This window comes from Vombatus ursinus, unplaced genomic scaffold (assembly GCF_900497805.2).
Source record: "Vombatus ursinus unplaced genomic scaffold, bare-nosed wombat genome assembly UNPS02001419.1, whole genome shotgun sequence".
Classification (NCBI taxonomy): Eukaryota; Metazoa; Chordata; class Mammalia; order Diprotodontia; family Vombatidae; genus Vombatus; species Vombatus ursinus.
Genome location: NW_020941197.1, coordinates 3,599,291 through 3,612,492, shown reverse-complemented (window position 1 = coordinate 3,612,492; position 13,202 = coordinate 3,599,291). Strand labels below are relative to the sequence as shown.

General features: G+C 35.3%; 1 non-coding gene across 1 annotated transcript; it reads right to left on the bottom strand.

Moving 5' to 3' along the window:
- Positions 1-12,933: 12,933 nt before the first annotated feature.
- Positions 12,934-13,040, bottom strand: LOC114047895. The gene has a single exon (XR_003569684.1). It is a non-coding gene; the product is annotated as a U6 spliceosomal RNA (small nuclear RNA).
- Positions 13,041-13,202: the final 162 nt, after the last annotated feature.

Genomic DNA, 13,202 nt, shown 5'->3' with positions numbered 1-13,202 from the left:
CTTCTTCTTCTTCTTCTTCTTCTTCTTCTTCTTCTTCTTCTTCTTCTTCCTCCTCCTCCTCCTCCTCCTCCTCCTCCTCTTCTTCCTCCTCCTCCTCCTCCTCTTCTTCTTCTTCTTCCTCCTCCTCCTCCTCCTCTTCTTCTTCTTCTTCTTCCCTTCCCCTTCCCTCCCTTGCCTTCCCTTTGTCCTTCCCTTTTCCTTTCCCTTCCCTTCCCTTCCATTTTGTCTTCCCGCCACCACTCCTATGTATATTATTTCCCCCATTAGAATATAAGTTTCTTGAGAAGAAAGGCTGTCTTTTTTTAAAATTTATATCAGTGCTTATCACAGTACCTGGAACATATTAAGTGCATAATAAATGGATATTCAATTATCCATTCTTGGTATTTTTTAGGATAGCTTTAAAACTCAAGCTTATCCCAACCAATAAGGTCTTTCTTAATGAAGGCAAATTGACAGTAGTTTGTAGAAGCCATCCTTTTAACTTTGATTTGCTACTTTCTAACCTTGCCCTCTCATTTTTCTATCTTCTATCTTTATATTTTTCTAGCACCCTTGACCACGTATTTGATTCTGTTGCAGCTTATCTTTACCTTTTCATTCTTTTATTGGTCAAATGGAGGCTTTTAATCACAATCTTGTCCCAGTATGTCTCTTATCTCATAAAACTTGCCTGAACCAAGGTCCCTGGAGCAATCTCCTATCAGTTTACTAGAGACTTCCTGAGTGTTTATATCTCTCACAATAAGAATTCATGTGCTATTAATGGAACATCATTTGTGGCATGTTTTCAAAGGTTACGTTTTCTGTTTCAAATTTATAACATGCTTGAGGATAACTGTGCCACACTGAATGCCAGTTATATTAATATAATCATTACAAATCTATTTGGTGTTAATGGATTTCTGGTATTCTAGGCATATCATGAAATAACATTTTCAGGTCTAGCTCTTCACCTGAAACATTGTTCATTTTCTCTCAACTATACAATCCATTTACTTTGTTTTTATCATGACAAATTGGTGACAATGTTTCCTGGTTTTGGAGCTCATGGAATCAAAGAGTGTGAGATATATTTGATCTTTGTAATGACCAATCATGATTCCAGAAGACTAATGATGAAACATGCTACCCACCTCCATAAAGAGAGGTGAAATACTTAGAGTGCAGAATGAGGTTTCCTGACTATATATGTTTGTAACAGGGGTTCTGTTTTTGTTTTTTCATTTAGGGTGGGGTGAGAAGGAGAAAAAGCAGATTTTTGCTGATTGAAAAAAAATAAAATTTAATTTAAAAAAAAGAATCTCAGATTTGGAAGGGACTTCAGAATTCGTCTAATTCAATAGTTAAAGAAAGTTTTAATAACTTCCCCCAACAAGTGACTATACAGCTTCTCTATGCTTGAAAATTTCCAGTGATGAAGAAGTCAGTGGAGCTCAAGTCTAAGCTTATAGCTTTATTATCCTCACCCCCAAACCCCTCAAAGACAACATCATAATATTCCAAGTCACAGCAGGGATACCTTTTCTGGTATTAGATTAGGGTAATAATGGCTTTGTAACAGGTTTAATGGAAAAATGTAAAATATTCATTTGCCATGTGATGATCCCATTTATCTACTTCAAGTGATGCTACTTGAGTCTGAGAGTGATGAGCTTGTCTCTAATTATCAATATACCATTATTTAACAAAACAGAACAATAAGAAAGAAGGGCTTCTGCCCAAATCTAGATGTTAGGAAATTTTCTTCATAGAAAGATAGGATCACAGATCTGGAGTTGGAAGGGTACACTAGATCATCTAGTCCATCTCCCTGTTTTACAGATAAGGAAACTGAGGACTGGAGAAGTTAAGTGATTTGCTCAAGGTCACACAGGCACCAAGTGTCAGGGGCAGAATTTGAGCCTGAATTCTCTAACTCCAGTTAATGCCAGTGTTCTCTTCCTTGTATCACATTGCCTCCCTATTGAGGTCCCTGTTAGGTGCCATTCATCCTGAGATATAGTTTCCCAGATTGTCATGGGTGGCTAGCATGACTTGAAATATTAAAAGGGAAGTTCAGCAGTTATCTCCTAGCATGGGATTTTGTGGCTTAGCACAACGAGATCCATAATTTTGTGGATCTAGTGCTACATCAATGTGAACTCTCCCTTTATCAGTGAGGGTCGGAACACAGCCCTGCTATCTTGACTGATGCAATTCTTGTGACTGTCTCTCTATGAATGCACTCTGAAGGACCCTACACAGTGGTAAGAAGGCAGTAGATTGTTCTAGGAGGATGTTCCTTCCCCTGGTGGCTACCCAACTTCCCATCTGTTATCTCACAATCCCAATCCATGACTGGCTCATTTCCTTTTCTAAGCATAAACTTCTTTTATGTTATTGCTCATGTGTAGATAGATCAAACACAATTTCTTGGTAGTATATTATAGTACTCTTTTAGTTTCTATGTGTCATCATTGTTTAGTTCACCTGCAATTTTGATTCTTTTTAGATCACAGTATTCCATTATTTATAGCCACATAGCAACAACACAAAATTATACATGGTTATTCATGAAACAGTGAAATTATATGACACCAAAGACCGATTTGGAAAGCCCCAAGATATTTAGGGAGTTGTTAACAGTGCACATTGAGTCATTTAAATTTCTTAGTGGAAGAAAAACATTTACATGTGTCTTGAGAGTTAGAAAGACAGAAACTCAGAAGTAATCTGATATCACTAGTGCTTTTAATTCTGATTCAGTATTCCAGGTCCTGTTAATGTTTCTGTTTACCAGCAATGGAACATTTAGACAAAAATATTCTGAGGGAACTATTAATATCCATAGCTCAAAATCACTCAGTGGTCTATCCACTTAGCTCTCTTTGTGTATGAACAAGTAAGCTGAATTGTGGCTATAATTTAGTGAATGTTATTTTGTAGCCTTAGTTTTAGCCATCTGACCTATTATATAAAATATGAATGCTAATAATGTTTAAAATATTTAGCCCTACTATAAACAGATATATTATTTTTACTTTTTTAATGTGTGTTTGATATCAAGGTGTTCTCTTCTGTATGCTTCTGGTCAGTTTTGAAGACATTGAGGGATTGCTTGGTAAGTTATTTAAAAGAGGAGGAGGATTCCAAGTGTTTAGACAAAAAATCATAAGCAATATTACAACCAAAAGAAGGTGATTGAGGAAACATTAAAAACTATTGACCCATGCAAAGTATGAACATTTTCCGCACAAGTATCAAAGATATCCTTGATGTATGGAAAGGGAAGAGGTGGGTTTTTCATAAATGATATTCTAAGGCAGACCATATCTTGATATTCACTCAGTTGACTGAAAGAATTAGGCCACATAGAATCATGCTCATTATTTGTTGATATTAAGAAAAACATTTGATTAATAAAGTGCCACCTAAATGGCTTTTCTCTAGTAAGGCTTTCCTCCCATGCGTTTGTTGAAATCATACAAGATTCCTTGAAATATGTATCAACAAAACTATTCTCTACCTCTCCACGTCTTCCATGACAGCTTGCCTTAGACAACATGAAGCACTATGCTTGCAATTTCTTTAATGTACTTATAGACTCCCTTGAAGGCTTTCTCCTTCCCCAGGTTATACTTAGCTTAAATTCAAGGCAAGATTATGGAAATTTGAGGGAAATTTCTTTCAAGGTATGTGTGATGTAGTAGTCATTCCTCTCTCAGGAGGGCTGAATAGGGTAGAAGTATGTACTTTTCTCTACCTGACTGCAAGTCATGAACTTATAGCTTCCTCCTAGCAAATTTTTGTCTTCTTCCATTTCTGTCTTCTTTCCTTTGGTATAACCCTTTGTGAAATTTGGAAAGACAGCTAATGTCTTTCCTTTGTGAGGCACCCAAGAAGAAGGATAGTGACTAAGAGAGTAGTTCTTTTAGCCATGGGAGAAGCAAACTTATTAAAAGTTATTAAAGTGTCACCTGCAGAGAGAGGGACCACTAAGGAAAAAAAGAGCCCACTTGGTATTGATCAGACTGTGTTTGGTGGTGATTAGATGTAAAATGGCTAATTAGAAGTCCTCACAAAGACCCTGCTTGCAAATGTCCTGATAAAGTTTGAATATTAGTATCTCACTTGATTGTTCCAGTAATGACAAGTTATTAGATTCTGATTTTTATCTTTCTATGATTTGTTATTGTTTAGCATTTTCTTTTCTGTATGGGAATAAAACTGCCTGTTGTAACTTTTCTCCCTCTCTGGGGAAAACCCTCAGGCTAGAGACAAAAACAAGATTGTCCCTGAAGTAGCTGGAGTGGAGAAGCAGCCAATTACTATGAGAATGGGGTGACTGCTTACCCTATTGAGGGGGTCAAGGTTCCCAAGCAGAACCTGAGCAAACAGTGAGGGCAGGTAAAAAGCAGACATAGGTACCCATAGTCAGCCCCTGTGGAGGAATGTCTTGCTAGCCACTTATCATGTAACATTATGATACAATGTTGGTGTCTTAACTTGATAGATTGTGAGCTCTTTAATGGAAGGGACTGTGGTTTTGCTAAAATTTTTATCTTTCTGAGCGCTTACTAGAGTGCTCTACATACCATAGGTGCTTATTGTATTTGTATTTGAATTTGTATTGAACTAATAGAAACAGAATGTTCTAGGGCCTTGGAAGCTGATATATTTCTATTTTCTCTTAGGAGTTTTTTCTGTTGCCACACTCTGGCTCTTGGTATAGGTGTGTGTGTGTGTGTGTGTGTGTGCCCCACTGTGTGTTAATGGCTCTTCATTAACCTATGATGACTCTTTCAGATAATGAGCTTGGGGAATCCAGCTGGGATCCAACTGGTAATCCACCCAAGTTGACTGCATACAATATCCCATTCCAGGTATTTATCTATCTGCCTACCTCTGCTAAGGTCCCTTCCAGGCCTAAACCTATAGTTCTATGGCCCTTTGATTTTCCCAGTGTCTCTATATTTCACAAGTTGTCCCCCACACCTGGTGTGTATACTCTCCTCATTTTAACATCTCAGAATCCTTATTTTTCTTCAAGGCTTAGCTCAAGTGTTATTCCTCCATGAAGCTTTCTCTGATCTCTCTAGTTACTGGTATTATCCTTCTCAACTTTCTTTGGATTATGCTTATCTGTATATATTTTGTAACCCTTCCTTCCCTTCTAAATCTAAACTTCTTGTGGACAGAAACAGTTTTGTATGTGTCTTTTATATCTATAGTACCTATTACTTGCAAATAGTAAGCATCAACTAAATGCTTGTTGGATTGAACTTAATTTCTTAGAGATTTATCATCTCTGCTTCCACCTTCTCAATTTGCTCCTATATTGTTTCTCTTCCCATTTCCAATGACTAACTGTATAACTCAGATCTATTTCTGGAGGTAGCCAGGATCACTGCTTTTGCCCATCTAACATTGATCCTAGCTACATTTATGAATTGGAAGTATTCCCCAGTTCAGACCCATATACAGGATTACTTTGGGCATTCTTTCATCTTGATGAATGGTCAGCAACTCCAGACTCACAAAGTACTAAACTACCGAAATGAGACAGGAACTCTCAGAGTCAAGTTTCAGTTGCTTTGGAAGGTTGGTGCACACATGTTTGCATCCTGCCAGGACCAGGGTATAATGGGCTCTAACTGGAATACCTTGATTTTCTTGCAAACTAATGTCATTTAGAGTGTTGCAAAATTACCACCTAATCTAATTTTTCCTTTGATTGGTTTACAGATCTTTATAAAAGCAATTTGGATAGATTCGTGCTGATAGCAATCTGTGGATTTTGAAGCCAGACTACTGGATAAATGATTGCAGCAAAACTGGTAGGAAGGCAAAGCTGAATTCAATCCTCTAAGTGCTACCTTGGGCAATATTCAGAATTTTTTTTGCTGTGCCTTTCAGTAGTACTCAAAGATTCTGGTTGAACTGACTAACCTTGCCCCCAGGATCACAAAGATTTTTCATGGAAACTTTCGTCCTATTAACAAATGCCTTTCCTATCAAGATGGAATTGACTTAGGGTATTACTGTCCAGCAAATATATTTACCTTATCGCAATTAAATTAGAAATAATATTTCCATGATTATTTTGGTCATTGTATCATAGATTTGGAACTGGTAGAAACCCTAGAGGTCATCTAGTTCAACTCTCTCGTTTTACAACTGAGGTCCAAATCAATTAGTCAGTCAATAAACATTTATTAAGGGCCCACTATGTGCTAGGCACTGTGCTAAACACTGGTGAAACAAAGAAAGTCAAAAGACACTCTTTGCCCTTAAGCAGTTCACAATTTAATGAGGGAGACAATATGCAAAAAAACTATGTAAGAATAAACTTTATAAAGGATAGATAGGAAATAAGCAATAGAGGGAAGGCATTAAAACTAAGTAGTTACATGACTTGCACAAAGTCATACAACTAGTAGGTGCTAGGGTTTGGATTTGAACTAGATCAACTGATTTCACACATAGCACTCTGGTGAACAAAACCTGACAGTCATGCTCTGTAGTAGGAAAAAATTCAAATAATTTAGGTTTCTATTTTTTTAATCACCTCTTTTGTTAACATGTATGTCTATCATGGACAGTATTCCCTTATTTAGAACAAATGTTGCTGATCAATCTCCCTCACATGAATGTAACAGAGAGGCTCTATGTTTGTTTGCTTGTTTTTAAGCAAGACCCAGTGGACTCCTTTTCATCAGAATTATATTCACAATTAAGTGTCTACTTTTAGGAAAATTTCAACAGCATTAAGTTTCAGGGGATTGCTATAAACATGTAGTCAAAATTAAAGCAGTTTGAACAACAATCACTCATCCTCTCCTTTCTGGCTTAGTTTCAGTTTATTAGACTTTTAGTGAAAAGGAAAAATAGTAGCACCAGACCCTCTTCTCTCTTGACAAGAAGGAATTTTTTCACTGTTACTTTCTAATAGAGATGTATTAGATGAGAAAAAATTGTGAGGGCTAGTCTAGTTTTAGCTCCCCCCCTTCCCAACTGAGAGGTATTTTTTTTTTCCCAAAGCAAAGTTGAGCTTTCACTAACTGTAATTTAAATGATTAAAAAATTGGCAATAGAAGGTAGGAGTTGCAAAGCTGAGGAGAGGAATGACTTTGTAATTAAAGTCAAGGAGGAGAAATGAAGTAAAAGAACACAGTGTGAAATATGAATAATGCAAGGAAAAGAATGTTTTTATAATGACTAAAGGTCTTAGTTCCCCATAATCGAACCATTGTTGCTGATATGGTGTGCATTCTACAGGAAGAGACATAGAATTATATAGTTGTAGCAAGAACCTGAGATATTTAGTCCAAACTCTAGCCAAGAGTGTGAATTTCCATGGCAATGTGTGTGGTAGCCTCCATGAACATTTCCAGAGACAGGGAATTCACTACCAAAGAGAGCATATTCCATTTATAGATATTCTAATTTTTATAAAATTCTTGCTTATATTGAGCCAAAACTAGTCTCCCTGTGTTTTTCACCTAGTAGCACTGAATCCTTGGTTCTGCCATCTGGAGCTGTGCAGAACAAGTCTAATATCTTCCATTTGGTGGTCCTTCTGATATCTGAAGATGGAAATCATATTCCTTCTCCCCAGGTCTTCAAGTCTTCTTTTCTCTAGGCTTCATATCCACAGTTCTGCCACTGGTCCTCACATGACATGGTTTCTAGATTGCTCATGATAATAACAGTAACTAACATTTATACAACATCTTACAGTTTGTAAAGGGCTTATATATATATATACAGTATATTATAAACATATACTATATGTTTTAAGTAAAATTATATTATATGTATTTGTGGTTGTTTAGTCATTTCAATTGTGTCCGACTCTTTGTGACCCCATTTGAGGTTTTCTTGGCAAAGATATTGGAGTGGTTTGCCATTTCCTTCTCTAGCTCATTTTATAGATGAGGCACCAAGGCAAACAGGTTTAAGAGACTTGCCTAGGGTCACATAGCTAGTAGATGTCTGAGGACTCAGGAAGTTGTGTCTTCCTGACTTCAGGTCTGTTACTGTATCCACTGTGCCACGTAGCTGCATTTTACACATCATGCATATTATATGTATTATTTAATACATATGTAAATATATAAAATGCATAAATATGATATAATATATTATATAGACAGTATATATATTATATACATTATGTATTTATATTATACATCATACATACTAGACATTACATATAACATATTATATATAACATGATGCATTATCTAATTATGTATTATATATAATGTAATATGCATTATATAATTATGTCATATATAATATCTATAATATATTATATATGCATCCATAATATATAAACACATGTTTCCTCTCATTTGATCTTCATAACAATTCTGCATTGTATGTGCTGTTATACTCATTATACAGAGGAGGAAACTGAGGCTGAGAGGGGTTGAATGATTTGCCCAGGGTCTCACACCTATTGAGTCAGGAATGACAGTTCTTTCTGACTCTAAATCAGTAGTGTGTTTGAGCCAGCTCAGGTAGACTTGCAAGACCTGATTATTAAATTTTTAGTATGAGCATCTACAGAAGTTCTCAAACACTAAAAGTCAGGGCTTGGTTTCTTAATTTGTTGGTTGTCTAGACTTAAGGAAGTGAAGGAAAAAATGTTAATAATGGAGATTAATCTTAAAAGTGTGTTAGTGTACTCTGCTCCACCCCCCAACCTGAGAGCCAGCTATTAAACATTTACCAGAATACCACTGAAATCAGGAGTCTATCCCTTATGCCACCTGTTACTTTCCGTACATGGGGTACTAAGATGAGGTGCAGTATACAATGTGGTACAGTGGAAAGAATACTGGATTTAGAATCAGAGAACCTGAGTTTGGGTCCTATGTGACAGTAGACATATTACTTAACATTTCTGAACCTCAGTTTCCTCATCTGTAAAACAAAGGGGTTGGATGAGATGATTTCTGAGGTCTCTCAACTCAAAGTAAGTAATATTAAGATATTATGATCCTATTGATACACTGAAGACACTTGCTACCTGTCGATCTTGGGCAAGTCATTCAACTACCCTGATCCTCAGTTTCTTCATTTGTAAAATGGGAATAAAAATACCTGAAGCCCCTAGTTCCCAAGATTGTTGTGAGGATCAATTGATATAATTCACATAAAGCACTTTGCAGGCCTTAAAGTATTATATAAATGTCAATTATTATCATCCCTTTTCTAAGTGCTTTCTACCTCTAGATCAATTCCCAGTTCATTAGTAGCTTTATTAATGTACAGAGAAAATAAAGGAATTGAAATGTTCTTTGGCAAACATCCCTGTTTTAAGTAAAACACTACAGTTGTCAAGGTCATTCAGGTGCATAGATATCACAGAAAAAAAATTAATAAGGGTGTGTAGCATAGGCATGTAAAGAGTGCTCTGGGCAACTCTATTGCACATAGACTATGAGAAATTCAAGAAGAGCATAGTCAATTGGAGGCAGCACAATAGAGTGGCAAGAACAACAGATATGGAGTGAGAGGACAGGATTCAAATTCCATGTCTTTTTTGCCCAATAAAATCAGAGGTGAAACAAGGATGTCTATCATCCCCACTTTTTGGCTAGAATAGTACTAGAAATGCCAGCAGAAAATAGAAACTGAGGGAGTAAACAGAGGTCAAGCAGAAACAGAACTATAAATTATTTTTCAATGATGCACTTCAAGAATCCTAGAGAATTAATGTAAAAAGTTCATTGATTTGAATGCCATATCTGCCACTTATTACCTGTGTGACTATGGGTGAGTCATTTAGGAAACCTGGACCTCAATTTCCATATCTGTAAAATGAAGAGTGGAATTAAAGGCCTCTGAAGTCTCTTCGATCTTTAGGTTTGTGAATTGTGATCCAATGGCCATGAGTCTCTGTGAACAGGTTGAAATGTCACCAGAATTTGAAAATATCTTCCATCTTGTGAGGGAATTAAGGAATCAATGAACTGTTGCTATTTGCTATTGTTGACTTTTTTTTTAGGTGATTGTAATATAAGTATTCTTGTGTTTTTTTAAAAATAATTTTTGTTAACATTTTAAGTTCCAAACAGTCTCTTCTCTCCCTCCCCAGCCCACCATTTCACACACACACACACACAAACTGCATTTTTATATATATGTAAAATCATACTATGCATCCTTCTATTTATCAGTACTTTCTTAGGAGGTGGATAGCCTCATAGGTTTTGATTTAAGTATTTATAATAGCCAGAATAACTTAGTTGTTCACAGTTATTCTCCTAACAATATTGATGTTGTTGTATATAATGCTCTCTTGGTTCTGCTCATTTCATTCTTCATTATTTAATGAAATTCTTTCCATCTTTTTACCTAAAATCAGCCTGCTCATCATTTCTTCCAGCACAGTAATATTCCATCACAATCATATACCACAACTGGTTTAGCTACTCCCAAATTGATAGGCATCCTTTTAATTTCCAGTTCTTTGCCATCATAAAGAGAGCTGCTATAATATTTTAGAATATATAGGTTATTTTCCTTTTTCCCTGATCACCTTGGGAAATACACCTAATAGTGATATTTATGGGTCAAAGGGTGTACACAATTTAAAACTCTTTGGGCATAATTCCAGATTGCTTTTCAAAATGGTTGGATCAGTTTACAGTTCCACCAATAGTGTATTAGCATCCCAATTTTTCCACATCCTCTCCAACATTTGTCATTTTCCTCTTCTATCATTTTAGCCAATCTGATAGGTATGAGATGATATCTCAAAGTTGTTTTAATTTGCTTTTCTCCTATTAGTAATGATTGAGCACATTTTTTCACATGACTATATAGAGCTTTGATTTCTTTGTTAGAAAACTGCCTGTTCATATCCTTAGACCATTTATCAATTGAGGAATGACTCATATTCTTATAAATTTGACAGAGTTCTCCATATATTTGAGATATGTGACCTTTATCCAGGAAACTGTCTATAAAAATTTTCCCAATTGTCAGCTTTCCTTTTAATCTTGGCTGCATTGGTTTTATTTGGACAAGCCCTTTTTAATTTAATGTAATCAAAATTATACATTTTATACCTTACAGTGCTCTCTATCTCTTGTTTATTCTTTAATTATTCTCCTATTCATATATCTGATTGGTAATATGTTCCCTGTTCTTCTAATTTACTTATGATAGCTCCCTTTAAATCTACATCATGTAACCATTTTGACTTTATCTTGATAAACAGTATAAAATATTGATCTATACTCAATTTCTGCCAGACTGCTTTCTAGTTTTCCCAACAATTTTTTGAACAAATAGTGAATTCTTATCCCACAAGCTTAAATCTTTACATTTATCCAATATAGGTTATTACAATCATTTATTATTGTGTATTGTATGTCTACTCTGTTCCACTGATCCATCCTTCTATTTCTTAGTCACTACCAGAGAGTTTTAATAATTACCACTTTAGGATCAGGTACTGCTAAAACTCCTTTCTTTATTTTTTTTCATTAATTTTTTTTATATTCTTGACCCTTTATTCTTCCAAATGAATTTTTTGTTATTTTTTCTAGACCAATAATTTTTTTTGGTAATTTAATTGGGATAGCATTGCATAAGTAGATTAGTTTAGGTAGAATTGTCATTTTTATTATATTGGCTCTGTCCACACATGAACAATTAATATTTTTCTGGTTATTTAAATCTGATTTTATTTGTGTAAAAAGTGTTTTATAATCATGTTCATGTAGTTCCTGGGTTTGTCTTGACAGGTGTACTCTCAGATATTTTATGCTGTCTATAGTTATTTTAAATGGGGTATTTCTTACTATCTCTTCTTTCAGAGTTTTGTGGGTGACATATAGAAATGCTGATGATTTATGTGGATTTATTTTATTTCCTCTTACTTTGCTAAAATTAGTAATTATTCCAGCTAGCTTTTTAGTTGAATCTCTAGGATTTTCCAAGTATATCATCATATCATCTGCAAAAAGAAATAGTTTTATTACATCATTGCCCTCATTTTTGTTAAAGAAGGAAGACTGTATGAATGTCTTGTTTCCCCTCCCCTTCTCTGGATGAAATACCTGGCCACTCCTTTATTGCATTTTCATGTGTCACTTTGCAAATTGTACATCATTTGGCTTGGTTCAAAATATATTAAGACAATTGTATGATCAAAGAATTTCAGAGCTGGAGGCATAGAGGTCATCTTTTCTAACCCCTGCCTGAGTAGGAATTCCTTCTATGACATCCCTGTCAATGGTCATCCAGCTTCAGGTTGCCAATAGGAGGCCCATTAATCTCTAAGGTTCCCATTCTAATTATTTTTAAACATTTTTTGGTACACATCATTCAACAGACACTTTCCAATAAACACCCAAACAAAACCTCCTACAAATTACATTTCTCAAACACACTTAAGCAAAATTGCCTAATAGCATGACTATAATTGATGGCATATGTCACTTTTCACTTCAGAAGCTTACTAATTATTAACAGGAAAGAGGTAGACTTTGGCTTAGATAGATTAGTACTCAGTGCATTGTGGGATGTATTTGACCCTAATTTTATTGCCTTTTATTGTTAGTTTTATTTACATTGTTGAAGGCTTTGTATACAACATTCTTTTAATTCTTTTCTCCAATGTGTATCACTGCATGCAGGTCTTTTCATGTTTCTCTAAAGTCTTCATGTTTATCATTTGTCATTGCACAGTAATATTCCATTATACTCATCTGCTACAATTTATTCAGCTATTCTCCAATTCTCATAATGTGTTTCTATTTTTTTTTGTTATCACAGTCTTATTATGGATATTTCCCTACAGTAGTCTTGCTGTGAATAACTTTCTTGGGGTGGAATCTCTGGGTCAAAGGACATTGGATAATTTAGTAATTTTTCTTGCATATTATTTTCCAGAATGTTCGCATAAATTTTCATCTTTACTAGCAGTTAAAGCCTATGGAATTCTTCATAAATTGGTGTGTCATCTTTTTGAAGAGTCCATGTTAATCCACTTTGTACCAATCCAATTTGAGAATATGTGTTGCTGTGGTGAATACTGGATTCCACTTTTTGCTGCTGTAATTGCTAAGATTTACCTTAAATGGGGCCTCAATTTGCCTCTCTGGGACTTCTACTTCTTGCTCCTAATACTGCTTACTGGGGTCCAGTTGAATAAATCTAACCTCTCTTCCACATTTTTATTGGAAATTATTACATTA